Here is a 15,067-nt window from a genome sequence, read left to right on the forward strand (position 1 = left end):
GTGAAGTCTCTCTTCTATTAAGGCCAGAGGACGTGGGGTGGTGTCTCCCTAAACTAGGGGGAAATGGCATTGTTCTGCCCTCCTCCCTGGGAACGCTGGTGTTTCCAGGTCTCTGAACTTGGCTCCCACACTGGGAGAGTGGCTGTAGCTTCTGGAGCCCGTTTTGTGCAGGACTGACTCCTTCACTTGCTTTATTCCCCACCATCTTTGCTGCTTTATGACGCAGGGATGAGGGAGTTGGGCCCAGGGGCCTTACCTGTGCCTGAAGGGCCCGATACAGAAAACTCCTTGTGGGAAGGATGCTCCTTGAGGGCAGCTTTTGGAGTCTTCCTACTTTTAACTGAGAAGCAGCTATTCACATGGTTCTATTCTGCTGGTGTGTTTCAAAATAATTGGTGTAGAGTTGCGAAGATGTCCGAGACACCCATGATCCACTCCGGGCCAGTGCCGGGCATTGTGCTCAGATGCCTTCAGACCACATTCACATGCCAAAGATTCTTGCTTGGTTATTCTCAAACTTGAGAATCTAAAACGCGAGCCACGGTATGGATTTTCTCTTGAGCCCCCATGACTTTGCCTTGTATTTTGGGCATGAATGACTTCATCAAGGGGAAAGAATTTGAGGAAGGAGCCTCCGAGGCTAGGAGGGGGTGGGAAGGGGCGGGGGGAAGAGGAGGGAAAAGGAGCTGTAGAGAGAAGAGCCAGGCTGGGGCTGGGGCATCTCCCCATGATGCTCCCCTACCCCTGGCGCGAGGTCCCAAGGACTGACTGATTTTCCCACAGGAAATGTGTATGATTGCGTGTCTGTTTTGTGGGCTGGCCATTTGGATTGAGGGAATGTCTGTGTTGTGATTCCTTATTGATTCAAAGGTTGGAAAGGTTTGTGCTCAATACAGGGGTCTCTTGGTGCGATGGGAAATGTGATCACAGCCGCCTTCAGGGTGGGGAGAGCCCTTGAGGCCTTCAGTGGTGGCCGGTGTCGGCCTTCGCCTCCCTGGGTGAGTTGCCCTCAGGGTGGGAAGGGAGGTCCTCGGTGGTGGCCACTGTTGGCCTTCGCCTACCTGGGTGAGTGCTGCTCCATCCCTGGCTCTCCGACTACTTGCCTGGCACCTTCCTCGTTGGAGGCCGTGATCCATCAACTTTGTCCACGCGTGTCCTGCAGACTAATGCTGACTGCAGGTTCAGGAGTGGTCAGAGGAGGCCAGAGGAGGCCAGAGGAGGCCCTCGTGATGCGAAGCTAAACGTTTAATGATGGCGCTGCTGAGTGCATGAGCCGCGTCAGGCCAAGAGTCTGGGTAGGAGGGAACCGCGGGGTGGAGGGAAGACTGGACAGATGGGTGCTTTCCTCAGCCCCTGGGAGCATGGCCAGGTCCACACTCAGACCTCCTGGTTTCTCCCATATTTCCATAAATAGCAAGGGAAGGACTCGGGGCACCCAGGGACCTCAGGGGTATAAGCTGTGTCCTCGCGTGGCCCCAGCTGTGGCCAGTGACGTTATTCTCTTTAACCTCAGGCTTATTTTCTATAAAAACACAAAGGGGCAGAAGTAGTTCAAGGACCTCTAAAGACTTACGTAATTGTTAACAGGCCTACTTTTATGCTTTCTTATGTATTAAGAGCAAATCATGAAACAAACTCATTTCTGTTTGAAGAAATCTTTACTGCTCTCATTTTTGTGGCAAGCAGCATCGATTCTTTGCTTAGTGAGCGTTAGTGCCCTCCTGCCCAGTGCTGCTGCCTGGCGTGTCCTCGCACACACCTCTGTCCATTGGTCTCCGTTCACCTTTCCGCCTAGAATTGTAGGAGGGGCGCTGGGATATTAGGGCTAGAAAGAAACTCTGAAGACCACTTTTAGGGGCGGCTTTTAGTCAGGGCTTCCAGAGAGACAGCCAGCCGGGTGTGCGTGTGTCTCCAGGGCGAGGCTTGCTGCAGGGGCTACGGAGTCCAAGAAGCTCCAGGACCCACAGCCTGCAAGCTAGAGTCCTGGGAGGGTGTGGCTTGAAGGCTTGAGAAGCGGAGGGTGCAGATCTCACCCAGGTCTGAGGAGCTGAGACCCAGGAGCATGGGCTGCAGAAGACAGATGTCACTGGCCCATCAGCCAGACAGGTGGAGTGAACCCAGTTTTCCCCGCCTTGCTGTTTCACTCGGGCCCTGGGTGGATAGGGTGGTGCCCCCCACACCGGCGAGGATGGGTGTCCACTCAGTCCAGAGGCAAACATGCATCTCACACAGAAATAATGCAGAACCAGCCATCTGGGCACCCCGGGCACGCTCAGGTTGATGCACAAAACCAATGCCGCGCGTGGCCCTGACATCTGCGTGTTCGCATCACTCCACGCACATTGCTCGGTCGTCGCCTCGGTGAGTTTGTAAGCTCGTTGTGTGGTTCTGGGGCTCTTTGTCCCGGGTGGTGGTGGTGGTGATGACAGGCTCCCCACTGCCCCAGCTCAGGTATGGAAGGTGATGGCACCAACGGCTCCTTGATTCTCAGACACTGGAGTGGGTGCTCTGTGCGGCCAGTTGCACCTGCAGCAGCATCTGTTCCCTATGCCGATTCCATTCGGAGTTTGTGCCTCCCTTCTGTTGAGGGTGCAGCCTTCTTTCAGGGAAGAACTGTGTCCTGTTCGCCTATATCTCCTGTTGTGTATCTCATGGCTGAATAAGTAGCTATAGGATACCTCGGTGGCTGAATGATAGGTTCATGGGATGGAGTTTCACACTCAACGCCCAGGCTGAAGTGCAATGGCACGATCTTGGCTCATTGCAAACTCTCCCTCCCAGGTTCAAGTGATTCTCCTCCCTCAGTCTCCCAAGTAACTGGGGCTACAGGCGTCTGCCACCATGCCTGGCTAATTTTCGTATTTTCGTTAGAGAAGGGATTTCACCATGTTGGCCAGGCTGGTGTTAAACTCTTGACCTCAGGTGATGCACCCACCTCGGCCGCCCAAAGTGCTGGGATTATGGCCATGAGCCACCACACCCAAGAACTTAATACCATTTTTGTTTTTAATCATAATGGGCTTGTTAAATGCTTACGTTAATGTTTATTTTAAAAAATGTTATCTGTGACCTTTCAGCTTTTCATAGCACTTCTCGTGTGAGTATTTTAAAAAGGCCCTTTCGTAGTGGGGGAGAAGTGGTTATCCCTTTCAGCAGAGGGAGATGGAGGAACAGGCCCTGGTGGGTCTGAGCACAGGCAGTCACCCCAGCCTTGGTGCTTGCTTAGGTCTGTTCTCCGTTCACCGTAGCCGCATCCACTCTCATTGTCAGCTTAAAAATAAGCTTTTTCCTCTTTCTAATCAGAACAGTTAGTTAACCATCACCTTAAGGTATTGTGAGAATGATGGCTTTCAGGCCTCAGATATGACACAAGTAATAAATGCAGCTGACCCTGAACAACATGGGTTTTGAGCTTCGAAGGATCACTTATGTTAATTTTTTTTCCAACCAAACCCTTACTGAAAAAACCTGGCCTTGTGGAGGGCCGACGTTTCCTACATGCGGTTCCATAGGGTGGCCGTGGAGTCCTGTGGATACGTACATTTGGGTAAATTCGGGGGGTGTTCTGGAATCCATGTCCCTGTGTATACAGAGGGACAACTGCCGCTTCTTAAAAGTGTGTGTCCTGCCTTGTCCTAAAAAGGCTCCAAAGTAGATGCAAAATTATTTCATTCCTTTGGTTTATCTTGGTGGGATATTGATGTTTATTCTTCAGTGTCTAAAATCCTGAGTGAACAGAGTTACCGCTTCAGGAACAAAGCCAGTCTGGAAACACATATGGAGATATCCACATTTTCTTCATGGTTTCACTAAAGGCCATGATCATATTTTATTCAGTTGAACTGTAGGAAACCGCCAATATTTGCTGTTTTTGGCCTACAAAATGGCAAGTTCGTACGATATTAAAAACAAAGGCTTCCTGGATGGGGAAAATAGGAATCGGTAAGAACCTGAAGTTGTCTGTCATGGCCTCTGAGTCACAGGTAAATAAACCTGCGTGAGGGGGAGTTGACTGTACAGTATTTTCCTTCTGTTTTGAGACTGTCAGAAAAAGGTCAGTTCCATTGCATTGGGTCCCTTTGCCTCACCTTTGCTGCATAGCAGTTCCCAGGAGGCTGATGCCACATAGAAGACCTGCAGGTCGGTGGATGTGAAACAGGCATCGGACACACTGTGCACCTTGGGACGCATCTGAGAAGTGTGTGCTTGCGGCAGGTCTGAGGTGAGGGCGTATTCCATCTCCTCTCCCTTCTCCCGCTTTGCAGGCCTTTGAAGTTGATCCTGGAAAGTGAAATTAGTTAATGCTGATTTAAGCTCCAGGTCAAAGCCGGGGGGCCGAAGAGACCCGCCCTTCACTAGGGGTGTGAAGCATTGGGCCCTCCCATCAGGAGGCAGCAGGGACTCGAGAAAGCTCCACATGCCCTCCAGTTCCCTTATGTTGAAATTTTTTGTACTCGGCCATGCCGGGTCATTTTGGGAGGTAAATGGGGGGTTCACATGGGGGTGTGCAGTATTCTTAGGTGTCAGGTGCGAGAGTTGAATTGGTAGAAGCTGTGCAGATAGGAAAGGGCCTGGCAGGGAGTGCTGTTTACATGGAGCAGATTTAAGGCGAGGTCTGTGCTCTGCCTGGGTCCGTGTCTGACCGGTGTCTCCCAGTCTGCAACAGGACGTTCACGTGACTTGGCGCCATCGTCCCACTCTGTGTAGACGTCTGAGGATCTATGCGCGGCTGCTCTGTGAGCATGAGTTGTGATAATGAACTGAGAAACAGTGAACAAACACTGAATTGGTTAGCACTGGTTCCACGGCCACTTCTGCCGTGGTTGGAGTCATTCATAATAAAGTGTGCTGGACTCCTATGCAGAGCTCTGAATTTCAGAGGCCCTTTAACTTGGCACCTAACCAGCCGCTTCCTTCAGAAGACATTTGAATCCCCTTTACCTACCAGGGTGACCCTGGGAGTTTGAAGATGAGTGACACAAGCCCTCCGTGTCTTGTGGATTTTACTGTCCAGTGGGGAGACAGATGTGGATGGTGAAGGAGGCCCTATCGGAGGTCAGCGCATGTCAGTTTTGTTTCTTCAGCACTTGCTGTGTTCAGGCGGTGCCCCGGGCCATGTGCAGAGCATCTGGGGACCCTGCCCATGGCATCCCAGGCATAGCTAGCATCTGCGCCATCTTCATACTTGGCCTGAGTTTTGGGTAAGTACCGAGGATGGCTTCTGCCTTTGCTGGAGAGAGTTGGAAGTCAGGGCAGCCCTCCACAAGGAGATGATCGCCAGCTGATTCCTCAAGAAAGAGAGGTGGTCCCCACATGGGCAGAGCAGGGCAGCATGCACAGACCTGGGTGTGGGTCTGGGGCATGTGCATCTGAGTGGGTTCTGCTGGGCGGCAGCAGGGGTGAGGTGTGAAGGCAGTTGGAATTTACAGGATAAATTATCACTAAGGCGATGCTGGGAAAACATAAAATGGGGACTCTCTGGGGGTAAACGTGGACTTAGGGTGACCCTGGGCGTGGGTGTTTTCAGGCTCTGAAGGCAGAGATTTAGGAAATTGAGGCAGAGCTGAGTCCCAGACGAGGATGAAGACCACCCTTGGGATGTTAAATGAGACAGGGGTGGAAACCCAGTGAATGTCATGGGGGGTCAGTCCAGCAGGAAGGCAGCAGAGGAGACCGGTGTCCTCAAAGGCCCCTTGGGCCTACCTCTCAAAGTGCTGGGATTACAGGCATGAGCCACTGCTCCCTGCTGATACTTTTAAAATTTCTAAGCTACTCTCTCTTATACCCACTCCCGTATTTTTTTTTTTTTAGACCAGGTTTATGGCTATATTTTTTCCAAGGGAATCAAAAAGTTACCTGTTTGAAGTACAAATAACACCGTGTTTAAAAACCAAAAATGCCAATTTGCATAGAAGTTTCCATATACCCAGTTGGTTTGAGCCTTGCATTGTAGTGTCACTACCTGCTCTTAAATTTCTACACGATGTATAGATAGCGAGGCAGGGACAGCTGGTACATCTTCAGGTTTCGATTCTACTAACTTGGGCTATATTTTCATTTATTTTGGCACATCTGTGGGTGTGGCAAGCAATGCCAGGGTATTTATTTTGAAGCTTGTCCAATAACAGTTAGGAAGATTTTCACATTTTTAGAATTTTCATAGTAATCGTTACAATTTACAAAGAATTTAAAATTGTGTAGTCATTATTTTGCTTTTTTTCTAGATGTGCCCCGAAACAGGGTTGCTAACTATCATTCTACATCACAGGATTCAGAACAGTACCCTTTTGGAGCAGATGCCTGTAATCGAGGAATTCCGCCTAGTCAGTTCACTTTAAACGTGTTTAAAAGGGTTTCTTTATCCTAGTTGGCACCTGTGGCTATAGTTTGTTTTCACTGCTGAGGAATATTCCATGATGGAAAGCGTAATTCATCTGTTTTTCATATCGGGGGACATTTGGATTATTTTGGGAGGCTGTGTATGTCTATTCAGCCTTCATTTTTTCAGGATTTTTTGTAGAAGATAATGTAACAGTGTAACATCCTCTGGTACGGAGCCAACACAAACCCTGATTACAGCCACACAGACTCACACACAGACTCTCAGGCCTTGTTATCAACGCACAGAACCATTTTCTTAAGTTGAAATACAGTAGCAGAACCTGAAGCCATGTGAACGGGTCCTCCGATCTTACACTTGGAATTCACTTTTTATTACTATGTCTGCTAATTAGGAAGCCTATCAATTATACAGAAAACTGAGAATGTAAAATTATATGTTTATAACAGAAAAGACCTTATTTAATACTCCAGAACACATGGCTATCTTTTTCCCTCCTGCCCCACCACTGTTTTCTTTGCTTGAAATGGGAAATGATACTTGAAGGTGGTTTTCTAGTGACTCTTAGCGTGGCATAGTTCTTCAGAGACAGAGGATGTAAAGCACATGGAGAATTTCTGTCTGTGGAATGTGATTTCCTGGTCACCTCATTCAGGCTGCTGCCGTCTTCCCCTCTGGCCACCTGCACCGTGGGACGTCTGAGGAGGTCCCTGTTTCATCCTCTGGAAATTCTGAAAAGGAAGGAGAGGAGGGTGTGCAGGGTGTGGTGCATTTGTGTTGGTCCTTCGAGCTTTTATTTGGAGTCTTGGCTGCCTTGGTGGTTCCTGCCTTTATGTCCCTAGCTCGTGGCTTCGTCCTTGTGTCTAACTCACAGGCAGACAGATGGAAAGGGAAGTTGTATTCAGCCAACAGCTTGATGTTATTCTCAAGGCTCAAATCGACTGGGTATCTGGAGACTTCTGTACAAATTGGCATTTTTGGTTTTTAAACACCATGTCTTATTTGTACTTGAAATGGGTAACTGGTTCTCTTGGAAAAAATATAGCCATAAAGCTGGTTCTTTAAAAAAAAAAAAAAAAAAAAAGGGAGTGGGTGTGAGAGAGTGGCTTAGAAATTACACCAGTAATGGTTGGGCGTGGTGGCTTACGCCTGTAATTCCAGCACTTTGAGAGGAGGAGGCAGGTGGATCCCCTGAGGTTAGGAGTTCCAGACCAGCCTGGTGAACATGGTGAAACCCCGTCTGTACTGAAAAGATGAAAATTAGCCAGTCCTGGTGACAGGCACCTGTAATCCCAGCTACTTTGGGAGGCTGAGGCAGGAGAATCACTTGTACCCGGGAGGCAGAGGTTACAGTGAGCCGAGATTGCGCCACTGCACTCCACCCTGGAGGACAGAGCAGAAACTCCATCTCAAAATAGAAAAAACAAAAACAAAAAACACCCCGGTAATGGAAACCTGGTTGCGTCATCTGTGATGGAGATGGCGGATTATTTCATTTTTAGTGACAGGATGAATTGGATATGTTTGCAGTATTGATCTTGACAAGGGAAATGGCGAGAACCAAATTGCCGCCCAGCTTGGGCCTTGCCATTGGCAGAAGACCGTGGCGGGCAACAGACTGGAGACTCGGAGACCGAGGGGAGAATTCTCACGCTGTGACGCTGGTGCAGTGTGTGTTTCTGGACTCCTGCTGGAGGGAGCTGTCCCTTTGCCTTGCAGGCTTTGGTGCAGTGGAGACCTTAGGACCTGCCCCTCTTGGCACACCTGTGGGTGTGGCGAGCAGTGCCAGGGCTGAGGCACAGGTGCTGAGCCCGGAATGTGGGACGAGAGAGGCTGCACACGCTGGTAGGCGTCTGCTCCAGACGCCGGGGGTTTCCGCAAGGGGGCGGGGGGTTGGTTTTCCTCCTTGAATTTGGGTGGGGAGGGTGTCCTGGGGTGCTGTGTCTGCACTTGTGTTGCTCTGAGGTCAAGTTGTGGCCCCGAGTCCCTGTCTCTCTGCCAAAGTGAGGGTTTGCCCATTTTCAGGTCAGATTTCCCTTGGGTCCGGGTCTCTAGGAGTGGGGCGCATTCCAAGGGGGCGTGAGCACGGTGGACGCGCGTGGGCCTCTTCCTCTCCCCTCAGCTCCTGGGTTGTGTGTGAAGAGCTGCCCAGCGGAATCACCCTCCTGCCTGGTGTTTCATTCACCAGAAATCGTTCTCACCGTGGGCTCTTGAGTCAAATGTAATCCAGGAATGGAACGTGCTGTTGCTAGATGCCACACACAGCATCAGGAGCTTAGTTGGGGATTATATGATCTGACCCCACACCTTAAAAGTAAAGACTATGGTTGTCAGGCCTCTGAGCCCAAGCCAAGCCATCGTATCCCCTGTGACTTGCACGTATATACGCCCAGATGGCCTGAAGTAACTGAAGAATCACAAAAGTGCAAATGCCCTGCCTGGACTTAACTGATAATATTCTACCAGAAATAAGTGAAAACGGTCAGTCCTTGCCTTAAGCGATGATTTTTTTTTTTTTTTTGAAATTCCTTTTCCTGGCTCATCATGGCTCAAAAAGCTCCCCCACTGAGCACCTTGTAACCCCCACTCCTGCCCGCCAGAGAACAAGCCCCCTTTGACTGTAATTTTCCTTGACCCATCCAAATCCTATAAAACGGCCCCACACTTACCTCCCTTCCCTGACTCTTTTCAGACTCAGCCCGCCTGCACTCAGATGAAATAAACAGCCATGTTGCGCTCACAAAACCTGTTTGGTGGTCTCTTCACACGCGCGTGCATGACAATAGTTAAGGGGATACTGAAGTCTTTGGCAGCTCCAAGAGCTTTTTCAGTTTGTGTCAGGACCTTTTAGGCAGAAGGAAAAGCATGCTAAGACAATCTTACAGAAATGTTCGGTGCAGTGCCATTAACTCGTGGAATAAATGTGTAACTTTCCGTGGTGGTCCTCTGGAAAGAGATGCACTTTGAGTGCACCCTGGCCTGCTCGCTACAAGAATCGGCCGTGTCACCCCGCTTTCCGTGGGTCTGCAGGTGTGTGTGGTCCATTGCCCTGCACTGTGGCCATGGAAGGGAAGATGATTTGGAATGCTGGCGACAGTTACCGGTGTATGTTGATGTGTGTTGCTTTCTACAGGGGAGAACATTTTTGTTTAATAAGCATCTCATCACGATGATGACTGCAAGATATTTGAGTCTCATTCAATAGTGTTTCTGGGTTCCTTCTGTTTTTAATCTGCTTTCTAGCACTAGGCAAGTGAAGACATGGAAAGTAAAAACCCATCGAACTTGTAGAGACATGGTGTTGTGGAGGAGCAGACTGTAGCCTCTGGCTCTGTTTAAAGATTGTAGTAAACCTCTTACCTGGCATGGTCAGGGTGTAAATTATCTTGTTTAATCGAAATGTGTATGAATCAAAGCTGGCGCCTGCATTGTTGATGAAATACCAGATTTTAAGGGAACATGTCAAGGTGCCGTAAGATACCAACAAAGTTCCTCACTGAGGTTCGGCGCAGGTTCGGAGGAGCTGGGCCTTAGGTCACCAGGGTCGTCTCTGGGAGCAGATGCTCAGTGTGTGCATTAGTCACTTAGCCTTTCCAGAGCCGAGGAACAGCTCTCTGTGATGGTTTCTGGAACCTGTATTTTGAGTCAGTTTGTCCCACTTGACTCGAAGTTGCCGCGCAATTTCAGACCTTTGCCTCCACCGTGCGCTTGTTTTCTTGTCCCCTGATAACTGCCTCGGTTGCCCCGGCCTGACATTTGAGCCTCGTCGTTCACGGACACAGACTCTGTGGTGGGGCAAAGGCCGCGACTCCGGCTTGCACCGTTCTGTGCCTCTCACCATGGTTTATCACATCACTCCCGGGATCTCCCGTTTAGAGGAAGAGTGTCCCTTTCCTGCAGGCCCTGGGTGGTGTGGAAACCACCCCTACCTACCTTTCTTCTGTTTGAACTGTACCGTGAAGCTATTTCTGTTCTAGTCAACCGTCAGAATTTAAGGAACAGTGATTTATGTAACTTATCATATGCTTCTCAGCAGTTCTTTATGAATTTCATTCTGTTGTGAAATGATTGCAGTTTTCATGGCTATGCTGGTCTCACGTTGTGGCCCTTGAAATGAATTCCCTTCCCCATTGTGTGTTAAGGTTGTGCCTGGGAGCTGTTGAGGCCTCACCTCTGCTTAGGGCAGTGGCTTTGCTCTCCTGACAACAGGAAGAATCTTTTTTAGAGCATTCCTAATGTGGCTTTTGCTTCCAGACAGAATTACTTTTTTCACAGAGACAGCCACTAAAGTCATAAATTATGCTCAGGATGGACACATGGGTCAGCTGACAGAGTGGAGTCCAGAACCGATTCAAAGACGCAAAAAGCAGTTCAGTGGAATTTGAGTCTTTTCAACAAATGGTGCTGGAATTATGGGACAGCCGTATGCAAAAGAGTGAAAACAGGGAGAAATTCCTGTATGAAAATTAAGGTGGACCATAGCCCTGAATGTAAAATACCAAACTACAAAAGCTGTAGAAGAAAGGGAAATTGTGGAGACCTAGGGTGAGAGCTCTTAGCCATACCATGATCCATAATCAAGGAAGAAAACAAGTAGGTAAGACTCATCAAAATTAAACTTCTAATATAAAAGACACCCCTAGGGAATTGAAGAGACACATTTTCGATAGATGGGGAGAAGATGTCTATGAACCATGCAGCCGGCAAAGGACTCGTATCCAGAATGCACAGGACTCCCATGGCTCCTGACAGAGAACAAACCACCTGACTTAAAAGCGGAAGAGACCTGAACAGATGCTTCGCTGAGAAGGACGGGAGGATGGCCCGAAAGCATCTGAAATGACCTTCAGCATGACTGGTTGCACCGAGATGTGCACCGAAGCCGTAGTGAATTTGTCCACACCCCTGCAGGAGCGCCTGACTAAGGTCTTCCGACAGCCCCAGGTGCTGGTGAGCAGTCGGGACTCCTGTGCGATGCTGGGGTTCAGCACGGTGCAGACAGCTTGGGGTTCTTACAAAACTGAACTCACACAAACGTCGGGCCCAGTGACCCCGATCCTGGCTATTTACCCTAGAGAAACAGAAGCTGATGTTTAAGAAAAAAATGTACCCAGATGTTAATAGCGTTGTCTATAGTTGCCCAAAACAGGTTACAATGTGCCACAGCCATACGTGGAATAATAAATATCCAGCAGCCCCGAGGCCTGGCTGTCGATCGCAGGACACCCTGGGTACACCTCCAAGCACGATGCCCGGGAAATCGTGATTTTTGTGAGTGTTTTGCCACAACGCTCGCAAAAGGCAGACCCGAGGGATAGGAGAACACAGAGAGGGTGGTTGCTGAGAATGGGAGGGTATGCTTATGAGGCCCCGTGAGTGGGTTTGGGGCTGTTGGACTGTTCTGCTTGTGTGATGATTATGGGAATATTTGTGCCGAAATTCACAGAACTGAACACTGTCCACTTCACAGTAATTTTTAAAAAGTGGTAATATGCTCATTTTTGGTACTGTTTTTAATGGAAGATGGAGTTTGCAGATGATTTGTCAGGGCAAGCCTGTCTCAAGAGTTTGTAGACGATTCGTTAGGGGCCTGTCTCAGGGCCCTTGGGTTGGGTTGGGTTGGGTTGGGTTGGGTTGGGTTGGAAAAGCCTTCCCTGTTGTGGGCAGTAGTACGGGGCATGGAAAGGATATTGCCAAGGAAACACGTAGAATCCTTTGAGGAAACGTGTATTTCTAACTTGCTATAAGAATTGGAAATTGTAATGGTTTTGTTTTCTAGAGTCTTGGTAGAATAGGGAAGACAGTGTAATAAAAGCTAATTTTGAAATGAAGAATTTGAAAGATTTTCAACAGCAATAGCTCCAGGAAGTCAACCTGAAAATGTTTTTAAAGATGTTCAGTAGCAATAGCTCTAGGAAGAGTCACCCTGGAGTTGCTTCTTGAGCATTGGTTTCCTGGCTGTATCTTCTGACTTTCATTTTTAAGTTTTGCTGTGAGTTGGGGATGTGTGGGAATAGCCATCCCGGCCCTGCAGGGGGGTGCATGTGCCCCGAGGCCTGAGGCACTGTTTCAACCTAGCTTGGAACATGGGGACTCTTGTCAGTAGCTGGAGTAACAGTACCAGCCTGGCAGGCTGGGGGAGCCCCGGGGTGGTCTGGGTACTGTCCTCCCTGCCTGCAGGATGGCAGCTGGAGGAGCTTGAAGGCTGCCTGCCTCTTGGCTGTCAGCACAGCAGCCCCTCCTGGCCCTGGAGCAATCTTTGGATCCTTGAGTCTCTGCGCCGGGACTTGCCTCCTGGGACCTCTGCCACTGTCCTGAGGGCCCTGGTGCCACTTTCTTGGTGGGACCCAAGTCTCAGGCAGCTGCGACCCCAGATTCAGTTACTTTCCCTGCCGTCTCATTGCAGCACGAGTGCTCATCTCACTCAATATAGAGCCTCAGGTTCCTTCAAGATCCCCAGAGATGGAATCTCCCAATTTAACAAGATAGTTGGTGACACGATTTGAACGGCACTGATTTAACTCAGCTTCCAGAGTTTAAGTTCCCAAGACACAGTCCTGCTCCTTCCCTGGCCTCATCCTGTGTGGCTGGTGTGGATGCGGGGTTTCCGGAGAAATGGGGCTGAGGCAGGTCAGCAGCCAGGGGGTGGCTCATTATTGATCGCTCAATGCCTTGAGGATAACTAGGACTAATGATCTTTATAGGGCTGTAGCTTTGGGGTATATATATGTGCGCGTGTGTGTGTGTATCTGTGTATATATATATGTGTGTGTGTGTATATATATATATATTTTTTTTTTAAACGAGGTGGACACGGTTATCATTGCATTTTTCTGACATGAAACTTGGAGAGCCAGAGGGTTTAGGAAACTCCTGAAGCCACATTGTCAGCGGGACCCGGGCGGTCTGGCCTTAGACCCTGCACTGTTTGCCCCTTTTTCCTGTCTCTGGGCAGCATTTGATAGCTTGTGAAACAAGACCAAGGCTTACTGTGAGTGGATATGCCATCATCTGAGATCCAGAACGTTTCCTGGACCTGGCGTTGCCGATGCCATGTAAGGGAAGGTAAAAACATTTTCACTGTGGTCACTGGGGCTCCTGAAATGGTATCTTTCCCAGTGAAAATTGACTCATAAAAATCTTTTAACTCAATACTATGTGAACAGGAAGAAATGTGTTGGGCTCTAGTTAAATGTCTCAGAGCCACAGAAGTAAATGAGGGCACCTTCCGAGCACAGCCTCCCGGAAGAGGCCAAGGACGTTTGCCTGGAGGGTTTGCCATGAAGCAGGACCTGGGCAGGGCTGGTCTGCCTAGGGAGGCCTCTGCCACGATGTAGGTTAGTTGAAGTAGTTGACGGGTGGTGGCGTGAGGTTGGTGGTCCCCGAGGAAGCCCCTAGCAAGGCCGGTTTCCGTGGGATGGAAAACTGCCGTTCAGTGGCTGTAATCCTGGCTTCACGGGTCTGACATACAATCCTGCCCTTGGATACTTGGATCCCAGCGAGGTCAGATGGCCCTGAAAGAACATTCGGACTGTGGCAGCTGCACCCATTCTCAGCATCTGTAGGGTCTCCTATGTATGTGTGTGTTTCCATTTTCTTTCAGCACAATTTCTCCCACTGAAGTCGTGAGAAATAGAAGGAAACGTGGAATGAAGATGTGATTGAGGAAAGTGTGGTGTGGTCTTCGACCTTATTTTGCCTTGGTTGGTGCTCAAGAACTCCACCTGACCTCAGAGCTGAGCGTTTCTGCCAGGAAGTCCTGCCTTTTATCCTACCTCGAGGCCTGTTGAGACACTCCAAGAAGCTTCGTTAACAAATTGCCTTTTGCTTTTACAGCAGTTGGATATATTTGCAGCAAAACAAAGGAATAATCCCCCAATACGGTGACTAAATGCATTTAAGTATAGATAACATTCAGTCTTGAAGGGCCTGGGATTTTAATCATCTTTGGGTCATGTAACAAGTGGTGTTGGTGATTAAAATCTGACAGCTTTGTTCTGCCACGTTCCTCAGTTTTGAATGATGATCTTCCTGGTGTTGTACCTTGGGAGGGGCGTTTGTGTCAGTAGAGAGCAGAGTGGTGGTTCCCAGAGGCTGGGAAAGGACAGAGGTGAGGCCCCTGAAGGACACTGGTCTTCCTGGTTTAGAGGTTTGGGGCTCAGCCACCTTCCTGTGTCCGTGTAAATTATACCCAGGATCATTTTCACTCGCCCCACTTTAGTTGAGCATTGGAGCTTCAGGATATGTGTGCCCACGTCACCTGGGCCGTGATCCTGGAGTTGGGTGAGACTGATTCCCGGGTTTATAGAATTACTCTGGGATTATTGAAAACAGAAGCACTTGAGGCATTCGTAATGCTATTTCCTGAACGTAATTTATGTTCAGTTCTTCAGAAACATTTATCTGAGGAAGCATCTATAATTTTTGTTTTCTGCCACTCAGTGCTAGAAAGAATTGTGCAACACTCAAGTGAGTGGCATTATTCCTCTCCCTCCACCATGCAAGCAAGATTAAAGGTACCTCTGGCTCCCCTCAATCTTCTCATCTGCAGGGTGCCTGACATGGCAGTGTGCTGCCTTCCGTCTTCTTTTTGGGGAGAATTAGTCGTGTTTGTGTGTACTGCTCAGCTCAGCCTGGTGCGGTTGTGTGAGTGAGGAGCTTGGATGCTAGGTAACCCTCTCAGGCCTGCCTCCACCTCCCTAGGCCTTGTTCTAAACTGACAGATAA

Source organism: Macaca mulatta, chromosome 12, assembly GCF_049350105.2.
Source record: "Macaca mulatta isolate MMU2019108-1 chromosome 12, T2T-MMU8v2.0, whole genome shotgun sequence".
NCBI lineage: Eukaryota > Metazoa > Chordata > Mammalia > Primates > Cercopithecidae > Macaca > Macaca mulatta.